The 18,099-nt window shown below is 38.2% G+C and overlaps 1 protein-coding gene across 2 annotated transcripts in view; it reads left to right on the top strand.

Moving 5' to 3' along the window:
* Nucleotides 1-18,099, top strand: part of NIPA1 (NIPA magnesium transporter 1) — a 122,361-nt gene that overhangs the window by 41,772 nt on the left and 62,490 nt on the right. The gene's annotated exons all lie outside the window — the stretch shown is intronic.

Genomic DNA, 18,099 nt, shown 5'->3' with positions numbered 1-18,099 from the left:
ATTAAGCAGAACTAGTCAGTTGGTGTTTTACTAGCATCGCCGGCTGGACACAGCATAGTCTCCCACAACACTCTGGGAAATTATGGAGGTTGGGAGGAATGACACGTGGGCACCAACAGATATGAAATAGGATTTATGACTCACCAGTCGACAGTAAGTGGATCCCCCTGGTGGAAAGGCTTCAGTTTGGTCTGGCATAAAACAATAGAGAGGCAGTGCTTCAGGTTTTTACTGTAGTTAGGAAGTAGCCAGATGGAGGTTCCCATGTTCTGGCTGAGGCTGGCATGGTTTGAAATTTCTGCCAGCATCAAGGGACTAAGTACACCAGGGCCTGAGGTGCCCTTATCAGGTTGCCCAGATGTGGGACTAAGGGAAAAAGGTAGGAGTGTAAAGGCTGTCAGCCACATTTGTCAGCCAAATGGAGTCTTTTTGTGATACTCGGATTAGCTGCAAACTTGATTTTATGAGCCATTTATTCAGTAGCTCAATACACATACTCCAATAAACATATATATATTCTATTTTACCTTTGAAGAAATCATTAATAAATGGAAATAAGATAGAAGAGAAATAAAATCCAAGTTTCTACTCATTTATACATTGATATTCTGCTGTATTTCAGACACCCAAATCCTGGAGAGACTTGTGTCTATGATGGATGTATTTAATTTTGTGCTTTAATATATATATAATGTATGATAAATATATATAATATATATATATTTATATGATACACATATATATATACACATATATATATGATAATATATATAATGTATGATAAAGTAATCATCACAACATGGTACTTTCTTTTTTTTTTTTTTGAGAGGGCATCTCTCATATTTATTGATCAAATGGTTGTTAACAACAATAAAATTCTGAATAGGGGACTCAATGCACAATCATTAATCCACCCCAAGCCTAATTCTCGTCAGTCTCCAATCTTCTGAAGCATAACGAACAAGTTCTTACATGGTGAACAAGTTCTTACATAGTGAATAAGTTACATAGTGAACAGTGCAAGGGCAGTCATCACAGAAGCTTTCGGTTTTGATCACGCATCATGAACTATAAACAATCAAGTCGATATGATTACTCGTTTGATTTTTATACTTGATTTATATGTGAATCCCACGTTTCTCCCTTATTATTACTGTTATTTTAATAAAATGCTGAAGTGGTAGGTAGATACAAGATAAAGGTAGAAAACATAGTTTAGTGCTGTAAGAGGGCAAATGTAGATGATCAGGTGTGTGCCTGTAGACTATGTGTTAATCCAAGCTAGACAAGGGCAACAAAACATCCACGGATGCAGAAGATTTCTCTCAGAACAGGGGGGGTGAGGTTCTAAGCCTCACCTCTGTTGATCGCCAACTTCTCACCTGATGGTCCCCCTGCGACTGTGCCTGTCTTAGGTTGTTCCTCCCTTGAGGAATCTTACCCGTCTCTGGCTAACCAGTCATCTTCCGGGGCCATACAGGGAAATGTGAAGTTGGTAAGTGAGAGAGAAGCCTTATTGTTTGAAAAGGTTAGCTTTTTACTTCTTTGCATATTTATGCCCTGTGGCTTCTATGCCCAGCATTTGTCTTGAGGTATCATTACCACTTGGAAGAATTATGATACTCGGTAAATTTGATATGAGGCACGAATTCTATTTAAGGGTTGTAATTAGGAAGGAAGAAGAAAAGCTATAGAAGTAGCAGGCGGAAGAAAACATGGGAAGATTGATTATTTGTTTGACGTATCTTCTTGTAGAGTAACTTCAGCATGTATAGGTTTTAAACTACTAATTAAATTGCGTACACACATTAACATAATAGGAATACAGCTACATAACCAAAGCAGACCTACAATTACCAGCCATATCCAGTGAAACCAAAAAAACCAGTTAGGCACTCTATGTATTTGTGAAAACTTATCAATGATATGGATATTGTCTAACTGAATTTGAATAGTTTGAGAAAAATCAGACAAATTAAAACAACACATTCCTGGGAACTGTTCACATTCCATATGTTCTTTTAACAGTAGATAGTCTATAGTCGCAAGATTTTGGAGTGCTGCAACTTGCACTGCTCCTAATTCTTGGTTGAGTTCTGACAGTATAGATCCAGTCAAATTTGTTGTTTTACTGTATGCACAGGCCAGCTTAGATATCTCCTTCTTCATTCCAATGGCAAGTCCAGGAACCGGTGGGATGAATGCAGCTATAACTGCAACAGCGCCAGGATCTTTGTTGAAGTTTTTTGATGATCATCTTCTGGCATGAGTCTTCCAGAGAATGTTGATGTTGGAAGTTCTTCTTCATATCGTATCTTAGTTCATTTTCTGGGTAGCCAAATTAGGCTTTTATCCTCTGTATAAACACAAACAAACCCTTTGCCCACACTTTGATATGCCCTTTATACCATTGTGAAGAACTTATTGGAGATCACCACACAGGAACTCCTTTTTCTTTTTTCATTAGAGAAAGGAATATTGTCAGAAAAATGTATTTCCATAGCTGATCATCTGACACCTTTTAAATGATCAAAATTAAGGATATTTAAAGCATGCATTAATCGCTGATTTACAGTTAGTTTTATCCTATCAGGGAGTAATCCCCCTTTTCTTTCTTTTTTTTTTTTGTTATCATTAATCTACAATTACATGAAGAATATTATGTTTACTAGGCTCTCCCCTATACCACGTCCCCCCCACAAACCCCTTTACAGTCATACAACATGGTACTTTTAAAAGAGTTTTTAAAAACTTTTTCTTTGGAAATAATTTCCAAACATTACAAGATTAAAAATAATCAAAATAACACCCCATGTACCCCTCATCAAGATGCACCTATTATTGGCATTTTATCCTGTCTACCCCATCAATTGCTTTCTCTATATCAGTGTTTCTCAATCTCTGTAATATTGACACTTGGGGCCAGTCATTCTGTGTGGTGGGGGCTGACCTGTGCACCCACCATGGGTTGTTTAGCAGCACCCCTGGCCTCCATCAGCCAGGTACAGTAGTGCCTTCTTCCCAAAGTGTATCTGAACATGGCATATGTCTCCAGGAGGAGCAAATCACCCTCAGTTGAGAACCACTATTTGTCAGCCTCCTCCCTCTCTCTGACCCGCAGATTAAGGAGGCGACAACGATGAGATATCGAAGACCTGAACGGACAAGCCAGGGGACTCAAGGCATAACAGCTCAAGAGTAATGCCAAGAAGGCACTCCTCATATTTATTGAGTAAATGAACATCTGAAGAATTCAGAATAGGGGGTTCAGCACATGATCATCTATCTTTGAGTCCTGCCCATGGGTGGACACTCCTTAAGGACACCGAAACAATGTGAGGGCGGTCATGAGCTGTAGGAACCTTTTATGGCTTTAATCACTCTGTCTTTGACCAAACATCAGAGGTCGTAGGAGAGACAATGAAGTCACAGATCTTCATACATTTGATTTCTATATTACTTGATTTATATATTAAGCCCATTAAAACCACACAATTCTATATGAGTATGGTGTTTTTTATTCTGGATTATTTTGAGGGTGATCCATTTGAGAATATTTGTATAGATCATGATCCTTTGCCCTTAAACATATTGACTTGTATTTACTAAGACAAAAGATACTCTTTTAATAACTATAGTACTTGTACAGTGATAATTTTCATAAATTTAACATTGTTATAATTCATGTACAGACTCACCACATTTTATTATACTTTGCTTTATTGTACTTTGGAACTACTGGATTTTTTTTTTTTGGAGAGGGCATCTCTCATATTTATTGATCAAATGGTTGTTAACAACAATAAAATTCTGTATAGGGGACTCAATGCACAATCATTAATCCACCCCAAGCCTAATTCTCAATAGTCTCCAATCTTCTGAAGCATAACGAACAAGTTCTTACATGGTGAACAAGTTCTTACATGGTGAACAGTATGAGGGCGGTCATCACAGAAACTTTCGGTTTTGATCACGCATCATGAACTATAAACAATCAGGTCAGATATGATTACTCGTTTGATTTTTATACTTGATTTATAAGTGAATCCCACATTTCTCCCTTATTATTACTGTTATTTTAATAAAATGCTGAAGTGGTAGGTAGATACAAGATAAAGGTAGAAAACATAGTTTAGTGCTGTAAGAGGGCTAATGTAGATGATCAGGTGTGTGCCTGTAGACTAAGTATTAATCCAAGCTAGACAAGGGCAACAAAACATCCATGGATGCAGAAGATTTCTCTCAAAACATGGGGGATGAGGGTCTAAGCCTCACCTCTGTTGATCCCCAATTTCTCACCTGATGGCCCCCCTGCAACTGTGCCTGTCTTAGGTTGTTCCTCCCTTGAGGAATCTTACCCATCTCTGGCTAACCAGTCATCTTCCGGGGCCATACAGGGAAATGTTAAGTTGGTAAGTGAGAGAGAAGCCTTATTGTTTGAAAAGGTTAGCTTTTTACTTCTTTGCATATTTATGCCCTGTGGCTTCTATGCCCAGCATTTGTCTTGAGGTATCTTTACCACTTGGAAGAATTATGATACTCGGTAAATTTGATATGAGGCACGAATTCTACTTAGGGGTTGTAATTATGAAGGAAGAAGAGAAGCTATAGAAGTAGCAGACGGAAGAAAACATGGGAAGATTGATTATTTGTTTGACATATCTTCTTGTAGAGTAACTTCATCATGTATCGGTTTTAAACTACTAACTAAATTGCGTACTCACATTAACATAATAGGAATACAGCTACATAACAAAAGCAGACCTACAATTACCAGCCATATCCAGTGAAACTAAGAAAACCAGTTAGGTACCCTAGGCATTTTTGAAAGCTTATTAATGATATGATGGATACTGTCTAACTGAATTTGAATAGTTTGAGAAAAATCAGTCAAATTAAAACAACACATTCCTGGGAACTGTTCACATCCCATATGTTCTTTTAACAGTAGATAGTCTATAGTCTCACGATTTTGGAGCACTGCAACTTGCACTTCTCCTAATTCTTGGTTGAGTTCCAACAGTATAGATCCAGTCAAATTTGTTGTTTTACTGTATGCAAAGGCCAGCTTAGATATCCCTTTCTTCATTCCAATGGCAAGTCCAGGAACCGGTGGGATGAATGCAGCTACAACTGCAACAGCGCCAGGATCTTTGTTGAAGTTTTTTGATGATCATCTTCTGGAATGACTCTTCCAGAGGATGTTGATGTTGGAAGTTCTTCATCATATTGTATCTTAATTTCTTTTCTGGGTAGCCAAATTAGGCTTTGATCCTCTGTATAAACACAAACAAACCCTTTGCCCACACTTTGATAAGACCTTTATGCCATTGTGAAGAACCTATTGGAGATCACCACAGAGGAACTGCTTTTTTTTTTTCTTTTAAGAGATAGGAATATTATCAGAAAAATGTTCTTCCATAGCTGATCATCTGACACCCTTTAAAAGATCAAAATTAAGGATATGTAAAGCATGCATTAATTGTTGATTTGCAGGGGGTAATCCACCTTTTCCTTCTCTTTTTTTTTTGTTATCATTAATCTACAATTACATGAAGAATATTATGTTTACTAGGCTCTCCTGTGTACTAAGTCCCCCCCCACAAACCCCATTACAGCCACTGACCATCAGCATAGCAAAATGTTGTAGAATCACCTCTTGTCTTCTCTGTGTTGCCCAGCCCTCCCCTTTCTCCCACCCCCCACATTATGCATGCTAATCATAATACTGCCTTTCTTCTTCCCCCCCTTATCCCTCCCTACCCACCCATCCTCCCCAGTCCCTTTCCCTTTGGTACCTGTTAGTCCATTCTTGGGTTCTGTGATTCTGCTGCTGTTTTGTTCCTTCAGTTTTTCCTTTGTCCTTATACTCCACCGATGGGTGAAATCATTCAGTATTTCTCTTTCTCCGCTTTGCTTATTTCACTGAACATAATACCCTCTAGCTCCGTCCATGTTGTTGCAAATGGTAGGATTTGTTTTCTTCTTATAGCTGAATAATATTCCATTGTGTATATATACCACATCTTCTTTATCCATTCATCTACTGATGGACACTTGGGTTACTTCCAATTCTTGCTATTGTAAATAGTGCTGTGATAAACATAGGGGTGCATCTGCCTTTTTCAAACTGGAGTGCTGCATTCTTAGGGTCAACTCCTAGGAGTGGAATTCCTGGGTCAAATGGTAAGTCTATTTTGAGCATGTTGAGGAACCTCCATAATGCTTTTCACAATGGTTCAACTAATTTACATTCCCACCAGCAGTGTAGGAGGGTTCCCCTTTCTCCGCATCCTGGCCAACATTTGTTGTTTGTCTTTTGGATGGTAGCCATCCTTAGTGATGTGAGGTGATATCTCATTGTGGTTTCAGTTTGCATTTCTGTGATAATTAGTGATGTGGAGCATCTTTTCATGTGTCTGTTGGCCATTTGAATTTCTTTTTTGGAGAACTGTCACTTCAGTTCCTCTGCCCATTTTTAATTGGATTAGCTGTTTTTTGTTTGTTGAGGTGGGTGAGCTCTTTATATATTTTGGATGTCAAGCATTTATAGGATATGTCATTTACAAATATATTCTCCCATACTGTAGGGTACCTTTTTGTTCTATTGATGGTGTCTTTTGCTGTACAGAATCTGTTCAGCTTAATATAGTCCCACTTGCTCATTTTTGCTTTTGTTTTCCTTTCCCCGGGGAGATATGTTCAAGAAGAGGTCACTCATGTTTATGTCTAAGAGATTTTTGCCTATGTTTTTTTCTAAGAGTTTTATGGTTTCATGACTTACATTCAGGTCTTTGATCCACTTCGAATTTACTTTTGTGTATGGGGTTAGACAGTGATCCAGTTTCATTCTCTTACATGTAGCTGTCCAGTTTTGCCAGCACCACCTGTTGAAGAGGCTGTCATTTCCCCATTGTATGTCCATGGCTCCTTTATAAAATATTAATTGACGATATATGTTTGGGTTAATGTCTGGATTCTCTACTCTGTTCCACTGGTCTGTGGCTCTGTTCTTGTGCCAGTACCAAATTGTCTTGATTACTATGGCTTTGTAGTAGAGCTTGAAGTTAGGGAGTGGGATCCCCCCTACTTTATTCTTTCTCAGGATTGCTTTGGCTATTCGAGGTCTTTGGTGTTTCCTTATGAATTTTTGAACTATTTGTTCCCATTCGTTGAAGAATGTTGCTGGTAATTTGATAGGGATTGCATCAAATCTGTATATTGCTTTGGGCAGGATGGCCATTTTGACGATATTAATTCTTCCTAGCCAAGAGCATGAGATGAGTTTACATTTGTTAGTGTCCTCTTTAATTTCTCTTCAGAGTGTCTTGTAGTTTTTAGGGTATAGGTCTTTCACTTCGTTGATTAGGTTTATTCGTAGGTATTTTATTCTTTTTGATGTAATTGTGAATGGAGTTGTTTTCCTGATTTCTCTTTCTATTGGTTCATTGTTAGTGTATAGGAAAGCCACAGACTTCTGTGTGTTAATTTTGTATTCTGGAACTTTGCTGTATTCCGATATCAGTTCTAGTAGTTTTGGGGTGGAGTCTTTAGGGTTTTTTATGTACATATCATGTCATCTGCAAATAGTGACAGTTTGACTTCTTCTTTACCAATCTGGATTTCTTGAATTTCTTTGTTTTGTCTAATTGCCATGGCTATGTACTATTTTAAATAACAGTGGGGAGAGTGAGCAATCCCGTCTTGTTCCCGATCTCAGAGGAAATGCTTTCAGCTTCTCGCTGTTCAGTATGATGTTGGCTGTGGGTTTATCATATATGGCCTTTATTATGTTGAGGTACTTGCCCTCTATACCCATTTTGCTGAGAGTTTTTATCATGAATGGATGTTGAATTTTGTCAAATGCTTTTTCAGCATCTATGGAGATGATCATGTGGTTTTTGTCCTGCTTTTTGTTGATGTGGTGGATGATGTTGATGTATTTTCGAATGTTGTACCATCCTTCCATCCCTGGAATGAATCCCACTTGGTCGTGGTGTATGATCCTTTTGATATATTTTTGAATTCGGTTTGCTAATATTTTATTGAGTATTTTTGCATCTACATTCATCAGGGATATTGGTGTGTAATTTTCTTTTTTGGTGGGGTCTTTGCCTGGTTTTGATATTAGGTTGATGTTGGCTTTATAGAATGAGTTTGGGAGTGTTCCCTCCTCTTCTATGTTTTGGAAAACTTTTAAGGAGAATGTGTTTTATATCTTCTCTGTATATCTGATAAAATTCCGAGGGAAATCCATCTGGCCCAGGTTTTTTTCTTGGGTAGTTTTTTGATTACCGCTTCAATTTCTTTGCTGGTAATTGGTTTGTTTTGATTTTGTGTTTGTTCCTTGGTCAGTTTTGGAAGGTTGTATTTTTCGAGGAAGTTGTCCATTTCTTTTGTTTTGCAGCTTCTTAGCATATAGGTTTTCATAGTAGTGTCTAATAATTCTTTGTATTTCTGTTGGGTCCGTTGTGAAATTTCCTTTCTCATTTCTGATTCTGTTGATGTGTGTTGATTTGCTTTTTCTCTTAATAAGTCTGGCTAGAGGCTTATCTATTTTGTTTATTTTCTCAAAGAACCAGCTCTTGGTTTCATTGATTTTTTCTATTGTTTTATTCTTCTCAATTTTGTTTATTTCTTCTCTGATCTTTATTATGTCCCTCCTTCTGCTGACTTTAGGCCTCATTTGTTCTTCTTTTTCCAGTTTTAATAATTGTGATGTTAGACTATTCATTTGGGATTGCTCTTCCTTCTTCAAGTGTGCCTGGATTGCTATATACTTTCCTCTTAAGACTGGTTTCGCTGCGTCCCACAGAAGTTGGGGCTTTGTGTTGTTGTTGTCATTTGTTTCCATATATTCCTTGATCTCTATTTTAATTTGTTTGTTGATCCATTGATTATTTAAGAGCATGTTGTTAAGCCTCCATGTGTTTGTGAGCCTTTTTGTTTTCTTTGTAGAATTTATTTCTAGTTTTATACCTTTGTGGTCTGAAAAGTTGGTTGGTAGAATTTCAATCTTTTGGAATTTACTGAGGCTCTTTTTGTGACCTAGTATGTGGTCTATTGTGGAGAATGTTCCATGTGCTCTTGAGAGGAATGTATGTCCTGTTGCTTCTGGGTGTAGAGTTCTATAGATATCTATTAGGTCCATCTGCTCTAGTGTGTTGTTCAGTGCCTCCGTGTCCTTACTTATTTTCTGTCCAGTGGATCTGTCCTTTGGGGTGAGTGGTGTGTTGAAGTCTCCTAAAATGAATGTATTGCATTCTATTTCCTCGTTCAGTTCTGTTAGTATTTGTTTCACATATGCTGGTGCTCCTGTGTTGGGTATATATGTATTTAGAATGGTTATATCTTTTGTTGGACTGAGCCCTTTATCATTATGTAATGTCCTTTTTTGTTTCTTGTTACTTTCTTTGTTTTGAAGTCTATTTTGTCTAATACTAGTACTGCAACCCTTGCTTTCTTCTCTCTGTTGTTTGCCTGAAATATGTTTTTCCATCCCTTGAGTTTTAGTCTGTGCATGTGTTTGGGTTTGAGGTGAGTTTCTTGTAAGCAGCATATAGATGGGTCTTGCTTTTTTATCCATTCTATTACTCTGTGTCTTTTGATTGGTCCATTCAGTCCATTTACATTTAGGGTGACTCTTGAAAGATATGTACTTATTGCCATTGCAGGCTTTAAATTCGTGGTTACCAAAGGTTCAAGGTTAGCGTCTTTAGTACCTTACTGCCTAACTTAGCTCACCTATTGAGCTGTTATATACACTGTCTGGAGATTCCTTTCTTCTCTCCCTTCTTATTCCTCCTCCTCCATTCTTTATATGTTGGTTGTTTTATTCTGTGCTCTTTCGTGTTTCCTTTAACTGCTTTTAGTGTGTAGTTGATTTTATTTTTTGTCTTTAGTTAGTATTTGGTTGGTCTGCTTTCTTTGCTGTGATTTTATTTTCTCTGGTGACATTTATTTACCCTTAGGAGTGGTTCCATTTAGAGCAGTCCCTCTAAAATAGCCTGTAGAGGTGGTTTGTGGGAGGCAAATTCCCTCAACTTTTGCTTGTCTGGGAATTGTTTAATCCCTCCTTCATATTTAAATGTTAATCTTGCTGGATACGGTATCCTTGGTTCAAGGCCCTTCTGTTTCTTTGCATTAAATATACATGCCATTCTCTTCTGGCGTTTAATGTGTCGAGGAGTCTGATGATAGCCTGATGGGTTTCCCTTTATAGGTGACCTTTTCTCTCTAGCTGCCTTTAAAACTCTTTCCTTGTCCTTGATCTTTGGCATTTTAATTATTATGTGTCTTGGTGTTGTCCTCCTTCGGTCCTTTCTGTTGGGAGTTCTGTGTATTTCCATGGTCTGTTCGATTATTTCCTCCCCCAGTTTGGGGAAGTTTTCAGCATTTATTTCTTCAAAGACACTTTCTATCCTTTTTTCTCTCTCTTTTTCTTCTGGTACCCCTATAATATTGATACTGTTCCTTTTGGATTGGTCACACAGTTCTCTTAATATTGTTTCATTCCTGGAGATCCTTTTATCTCTCTGTGTCAGCTTCTCTTCCTTCCTGTTCTCTGGTTTCTCTTCCATCAATGGCCTCTTGCATCTTATCCATTCTGCTTATAAATCCTTCCAGAGTTATTTTCACTTCTGTAATCTTCCTCCAGATGTCTGTAATCTCCCTCCGGACATCATCCCTTAGCTCTTGTATATTTCTCTGCATCTCCGTCAGCATGTTTATGATTTTTATTTTGAATTCTTTTTCAGGAAGACTGGTTAGGTCTGTCTCCTTCTCTGGTGCTGTCTCTGTGATCTTTGTCTGCCTGTAGCTTTGCCTTTTCATGGTGATAGGAATAGTTTGCAGAGCTGGGACGAGTGACGGCTGGAAGGACTTCCCTTCTTGTTGGTTTGTGGCCCTCCTCTCCTGGGAGAACAGCGACCTCTAGTGGCTTGTGCTGTGCAGCTGCGCGCAGACAGGGTTTCTGCTTCCTGCCCGGCTGCTATGGAGTTAATCTCCGCTGTTGCTGTGGGCGTGGCCTGGCTCGGGCGGTTGCTCTGATATGGTGGAGCTGTGTTGGAGGGGGAACAGCCGGGAAGCTATTTATGTCCATGAGGGGCCTCCATGCTCCCCACTGCCCATGGGGTTAGCGTGCCCAGAGTACCCCAGATACCCTGCTGCTGGACTAAGTGTCCCAGGACGCTTCCATCCGGCCAAGGGTTCCCTGTCTTTTTAAGACTTTCAGAAAAGCGTTCGCTTTTCTTTTTCCCCATGGCGCTGGCTGCAGGGACCTGCTCACTGGTCTTACTGTCCTGTTTCCCTAGTACCCAGCACCCCATGCATGCACTGTGTCTGCACCCTGGTGCTGATGACTAGGGCTGGCTATTTAGCAGTCCTGGGCTCCCTCTCCTTCCCCACTCCGACTCCTCTCCTCCCGCCCGGAGCTGGGCTGAGGGGTGTTTGGATTCCGCCGGGCTGGGGCTTGTATCTTACCCCCTTCACGAGGCGCTGGGTTCTAGCAGGTGTGGATGTGGTCTGGATGTTGTCCTGTGTCTTCTGGTCTCTCTATTAGGAAGAGTTGTCTTTGTTGTATTTTCAAAAATATGTGTGGTTCTGGGAGGAGATTTCTGCTGCTCTACTCATGCCGCCATCTTGGCTCCGCCCCCCTGGAACTACTGGATTTCAAAAAATCAAAGGTCTGTGGTTATCCTGCTTTGAACAATTTTATGGCGTCATTTTTCCAATGGTATTTGCTTCATGTCTCTGTCACATTTTTTTGGTGTCATTTATCTACAATTACTTGAGGAACATTATGTTTACTAGGGTCCCCCCGTTCACCACGTCCCCCCCACAAATCCCATTACAGTCACTGTCCATCAGTGTAGTAAGATGCTGTAGAATCACAACTTGTCTTCTCTGTGTTGCACAGCCCTCCCCATGCCCCCTGCATTATACATGCTAATCGTAATACCCCCTTTCTTTCTACCCCCCTCTTATCCCTCCCTTCCCACCCATCCTTCTCAGTCCCTTTCCCTTTGGTAACTGTGAGTCCATTCTTGGGTTCTGTGATTCAGCTGCTGTTTTGTTCCTTCAGTTTTTTCTTTGTTCTTATACTTCACAGATGAGTGCGATCATTTGTTATTTGTCTTTCTCCACCTGGCTTTCTTCTCTGTGTCACCTTTTGATAATTCTCACCATATTCCAAACTTTTTCACAATTATTATATTTGTTATCGTATTGTGTGTTCAGTGATCCTTGATGTTACTGTAGTAATTGGGGGCACCATGTACTGTGGCCCATATAAATGGTGACCTTATATTCTGTGTATGTTGCTGCATGCTGAATGCTCCACCAACAAGCCGTTCCATCTCTGTCTCTCCTCAGGCTTCCCTACTCCCTGAGATTCAACAAGATTGAAATTATGCCAATTCGTAACATTATAAGGGTCTCTAAGTGCTCAGGTGAAAGGAAAGGTTGCATTTCTCTAAATCAAAAGCTGGAAATGAGTGAGCTTAGACAGGCATGTCAAAAGCTGAGATAGGCTGAAAGCTGGGCCTCTTGCACCAAACAGCCAAGTAGGGAATGCAAAGGAAAAGTTCCTGAAGGAAATTAAAAGTACTACTCCTGTGAAGACTTGAATAATGAGAAAGTGAAACAGTCTTATTGCTGATATGGAGCAAGTTTCAGTGGTCTTGGATAGAAGGTCAAACCAGCTACAGCATTCCCTTCAGCCAAAGCCCAGTCCAGAGCAAAGCCCTAACTCTCCTTAATTCTGTGAAGGCTGAGAGAGGCAAGGAAGCTGCAGAAGAAACGTTAAGCTGGCAGAGGTTGGTTCATGAGGTGTAAGGACAGGAGCCACCTCTATAACATGACTGCACAGGTGAAGCAGCAGGTGGCTGTGTGGAAGCTGCAGCAAGTTTCCCAGAAGACCCGGGTAAGATGATTAGTGAAGAGGCTACAGTGACCAACAGATTTTCATTGTGGAAGAAATAGCCTTCTACTGGAAGAAAATGCCATCTCGGACTTTTATAGCCCGAGAGAAGTCAGTGGCTGGGTTGAAAGCTTCAAAGGACAGGCTGGCTCTACTGTTAGGGGTCAGGGATCTTAAGTTGAAGCCAGTGCTGTTTACCATTCTGAAAATCCCAGGACCCTTAGTAATTTTGTTAAGTCTGTTCTGCCCGTGCTCTATAATGAAGTGACAAATCCACGCATATGTTTGTAACATGATTTTTTGAGTATTTTAAGCCCACTGTTGGGACCTGCTATTTAGGAAAAAAGGATTACTTTCAAAATACTACTGTTCATTGACAGCGAACCTGGCCACCCAAGAGCTCTGATGGAGATGGACAAGATTCCTGTTCCCTGCTAGCACAACTTCTATTCTGCAGCCTGTGGGTCAAGGAATCATTTCAACTTTCAAGTCTTAGTAGTCATGAAATACATTTTCTAAGGCTGTAGCTGCCAATTGGTAGGGATTCCTCTGGTGGATCTGGGCAAAGTAAGCTAAAAGCCTGGAGAGGCTTCACCATTCTTGATGCCATCAAGAGCACCGTGATCGTGATTCATGGGAAGATGTCAAAATATCCACATTAACAGGAGTTTGGAAGAAGTTGATTCCAACCCCTGTGGATGACTTCAAGGGGCTCAAGACTTTGGTGGAGGAAGTCATGCCAGATCAGTCGGAACAGCAAGACATGGGGCCTAAAGATGTGGCTGAATGGCTGCATCTCATGAGACTTGAAAAGATGTGGAGCTGCAGCTTACAGATTAGCTAAGAAAGGGGTTTCTTTTTTTTTTTTGTATCATTAATCTACAATTACATGAGCAACATCATGGTTACTAGACTCCCACCACCACATACCCCATTACAGTCACTGTCCATCAGCATAGTAAGAGGCTATAGAATCACTACTTGTCTTCTCTGTGTTGTACAGCCCTCCCTGTGCCCCCCCCTACATTATGTGTGCTAGAAAGGGGTTTCTTGAGATGGAATCTATGAAGATGTAATGATTGTTGAAATGATAACCAAGGATTTAGAATATTACACACACTTAGTAGATAAAGTAGTGGGGGGTTAGAGAGGATTGACTCTAATGTTGATAGTTCTACTGTGGATAAAATGCTATAAAACATCATTGCATGCTACAGAGAAATCATTCATGAAAGGAAGAGTCAATCAATGTGGCAAACTTCATTGTTGTCTTATTTTAAGAAATTGCCACTACCATCCGAACCTTCAACCACCACCACCCTGATCAGTCAGTATCCATCAACATCACGGCAAGACCTTTTACCAGAAAAAAGATACAACTCACTGAAAGCTCAGGTGATGGTTAGTATTTTTAATAATAATGTATTTTTAAATTATGTATATCGTTTTTTAGACTAATACTATTGTACACTTAATAAATTACAGTATAGTATGAACATAATTTTATGTGCAGTGGGAAACCAAAAACTTCATTTCACTGTATTGTGATATTCACTTTATTGTGGTGTTTCTTCAAAGTATGCCTGCATTTAATCTGCCTTCTATATTCTAATTCTGTTAATTGACCGATTATACCATTATTTTATATGATTATCTTTGCTTCTAGTATAAGATCTAGTCTAGTTTTGGGAGCTAAATTTAATTTCATGTCTGTAGTATAAAAGTTTTTAAATTAATAATTTTGGGAAAACTGGTAAGCAGTTTATAGGAACACTAATTTAAATCCTAATAATATCACCATTAAGATATGATCTAAGTGAATTAAGCATTAAATACAGGACGGCCATCAAGTATGGAAATAGAGGCAAATACAACATTCACTGGGTTATTTGGTTGTACATGCAGTACGTGATTTGCATGATGACATTATGTGATGTGTTCAAGTATGTCATCCTGCTCAGCACTGCAGAGTTCAGAGGTCTGTGTGAAGCTGTGGAGAACCCAGTGCATCAGTCTGTCCAAGCATTTGTGGCATATTGCTGCAGATGATTTGTGTCTCTGATTTTCACTGAACAAGCCTATATCTCTAGCACAGCCCAGAGTTAAACAATGTAGAGGTTTAATCTGTAAAAGAGGAGAAAAATAGTTTAGTTAGTTTTCAGAGTTTATGGCCTATGTATAAGAAAAATATTTTTATTTTTACAACTTGTAAAAGATGTTTTTCAGTTCTTAGAAGAGTAAGAAGTTTCTAAAGTTTGAAGCAATAAAAATGCAGAGGTTTATTTTCTACAATAAATAACAGGATGGAAAAATATTTCAATAAAATGTGATACTTAAAGCTGTGGTATAAAATATTTCTAAAATTGATCAGAATAACATGAAAATCCCAAGAGATAAATGACAAAAGGCATAACCTGCCAATTGACATATAAGAAAATTAATTTATTCCAATATTAAGCCTCATTTTCAATGAAGTGCACAATGGAACCAGATGTAACAAATACCTGTGGATTTTGTAAACATTTCAAAAGTGATAAAAATGTTAAGAAGGGTGTCTGGTAAATAATAAGGTAAGATTAACTATAAATATATACTTGTTCTTTCTTGGCTTTTAAAATATAAAATAATATGAAGTAAAAATTATACCAATGTATTATTAGGTTTGTAATATAGGTAAAATAGCATGAAAAGGAGGAAGAGAAAATAGGGCCATATAGGAGTTAATATTATATCTAACTGGAGTTAGGTATGTTTCAATTTGAAATGTATTTTGATAAGTACAAGAGGAACTACTAGAAAATAAAAAAAGTATAGTGAAAAAAATCATTAAAGGAATTAAAATGTTACATAAAGAAGATTCCCTTAATGCAGAAGATAGTGAAGAATCGGAAATAAAAAAGACATGAAACATACAAAACAAAAAGTAAAATGGCAGATACAAATCTAACTATCAAAAAAACACATTTTCAGTGGATTATACAATTCAATTAATAGGCATTGTTTATCATGTTGGTCACAGGAAAACAAGATATAATTATCTGCTGTTTACACAAGACACTTTAGATATAAAGATACAAATAGATTGCATATAAAAGGAAGAAAATAATATATTATGCAAACAATAACCTAAGAAACTTGGAGAGGCTATATATCACACAAAATAGACTGTACAGGAAAAAAAATGTTATTACATATAAAGATAGTTTATAATGACAAAACGGTCATTCCATCAAGAAGACATAACAATTACATATCTGAGAACAACATATAACATAACAAATATGCATCTAAAAACAGAGCTTGGAAATGTATTAAGCAAACCTGACAGTATAAAGAGAAATAGACAATTCAACAATAATAATTACAGCCTTTCAATAATGGATAGAAAAATCAGGCAAAAGATCAAGGAGGAAATAGAGACTTGTATGACACTATAAGCCAACTAGACAGAATGGAAATCCATAGAACACGCAACAGCAATAGAATTTACATTCTTCCCAATGTATATAGAACATCATCTAGGATAGACCACGTGCTAGGACATAAAAAAATCAACTTGAAAGGATAGAAATCATACAAAGTACTCTCTTTGATCACAAAGTGAAATTAGAAACCAAAATCAGTGAAATTCATAAATACATGGAAATTAAATAAGTTAGTAGTAAATGACCAATGTATCAAAAAGGAACAAGAGAAATTAGAAAATAATTTGAGATAAAAATGAAGAAACATACCAAAACACACAATTCAGCTAAAGAAGTACCCAAAGTGAAATTTATATCTGTTAATGTCTGTATAGAAAGAAAAAAGAAATCTCAAATCTAGAATCTAACCTTTCATTTTAATCCACTGGAAAAAAGAGGGCAAGATAAACCCAAAGCAAGTAAAAGGAAAGAAGTAGTAAAGATTAGAGTGTAAATAAGTGAAACAGAATGGAAAAACAGTAGAGAAAATCAGCAAAGTCCAAAGATCATCCTTTGAAAAAAATCAACAAAATTGGTAAGCCTTCACTGAAACTGTCACCGAAATGAGAGAAGTCTGAAATTATAAAATCAGAAATTACAGAGGGTCTATTACTGCCAACTGTACAGAAACAATAGAGTAAGCAAATAAGATGAACAACTGTATGCCAAAATTTTAGAAAACACATTAAATGGATGTATCCCTAGAAAGACATGAGCTATGAAAACTGTTTAATGAAGGAATAGAAAATTTTTAATTTCTATAATAAGAATTGAATTAGTAATCAATAATTTCAACAAGAAAAAACCCAGGTAGTGGTAGTTTTCACTTGCAGATACTCCCAAATAGTTAAAGAATAATTAATAGCAATTCTTCACAAGCTCTTCTAAAAACTAGAAGAGGAGGAAATCCTTCCCAATTCATTTTATGAATTCATATTACTCTGGTAACAAAACCAAAGATATCACTGGAAAAGAATACTACAAACCAAACGTGTTATGAATGTAGGTGGAGAAATCAACAAAATACTAGCCAATTGAATTCAGCAGTATATAAAAAGGATTCTACGCCATGCCTTACTGGGGTTTACTGCAGGAATGCAAAGTAGAGTTAGCAACAAAAATAAATCAGTGTAATCTCAACAACAGTAAAGGATAAACAACATCTCCCTTCAGAAAAATAACTTTATATAATTCAACACCCTTCATCATGAAAATAATCTGTTAGGAATAGAGTTAAACTTCCTAATCTGACAAAAGACCTCTGTGAAAACCCTTAGCTAACATCATATTTAATGGTTAAAGATTGGATAATTGACCCTAAGCTTAGGAACAATACAAGTCCACTTTCACCACTTCTATCCAGCATTGTACCAAATGTTCCAGCCAATATAGTTGGGCAAGCAAATGAATTAAAAGGCATCCAGGAGGAGGAGCCAAGATGGCGGCATGAATAGGACAGTGGAAATCTCCCAAAAATACATATGTTTGAAAATACAACAAATAAAACTCTTCTTAAAAGAGAGACGAGAAGATACAGTACAACAGCCAGGCTACATCTACAACTGTGAGAACCCAGCGCCTCGCGAAGGGGGTAAGATACAAGCCACAGCCTGGCGGGACCTGAGTGCCCTTCACCCCAGCTCCCTGCGGGAGGAGAGGAGACTGAGCGGGAGGGAGACGGAGCCCAGGACTGCTGAACACCCAGCCCCAGCCATC

Source organism: Manis pentadactyla, chromosome 18, assembly GCF_030020395.1.
Source record: "Manis pentadactyla isolate mManPen7 chromosome 18, mManPen7.hap1, whole genome shotgun sequence".
NCBI classification, from domain to species: domain Eukaryota; kingdom Metazoa; phylum Chordata; class Mammalia; order Pholidota; family Manidae; genus Manis; species Manis pentadactyla.
The sequence above is the reverse complement of the archived record's forward strand: the minus strand, read 5'-3'. Positions and strand labels throughout refer to the sequence as shown.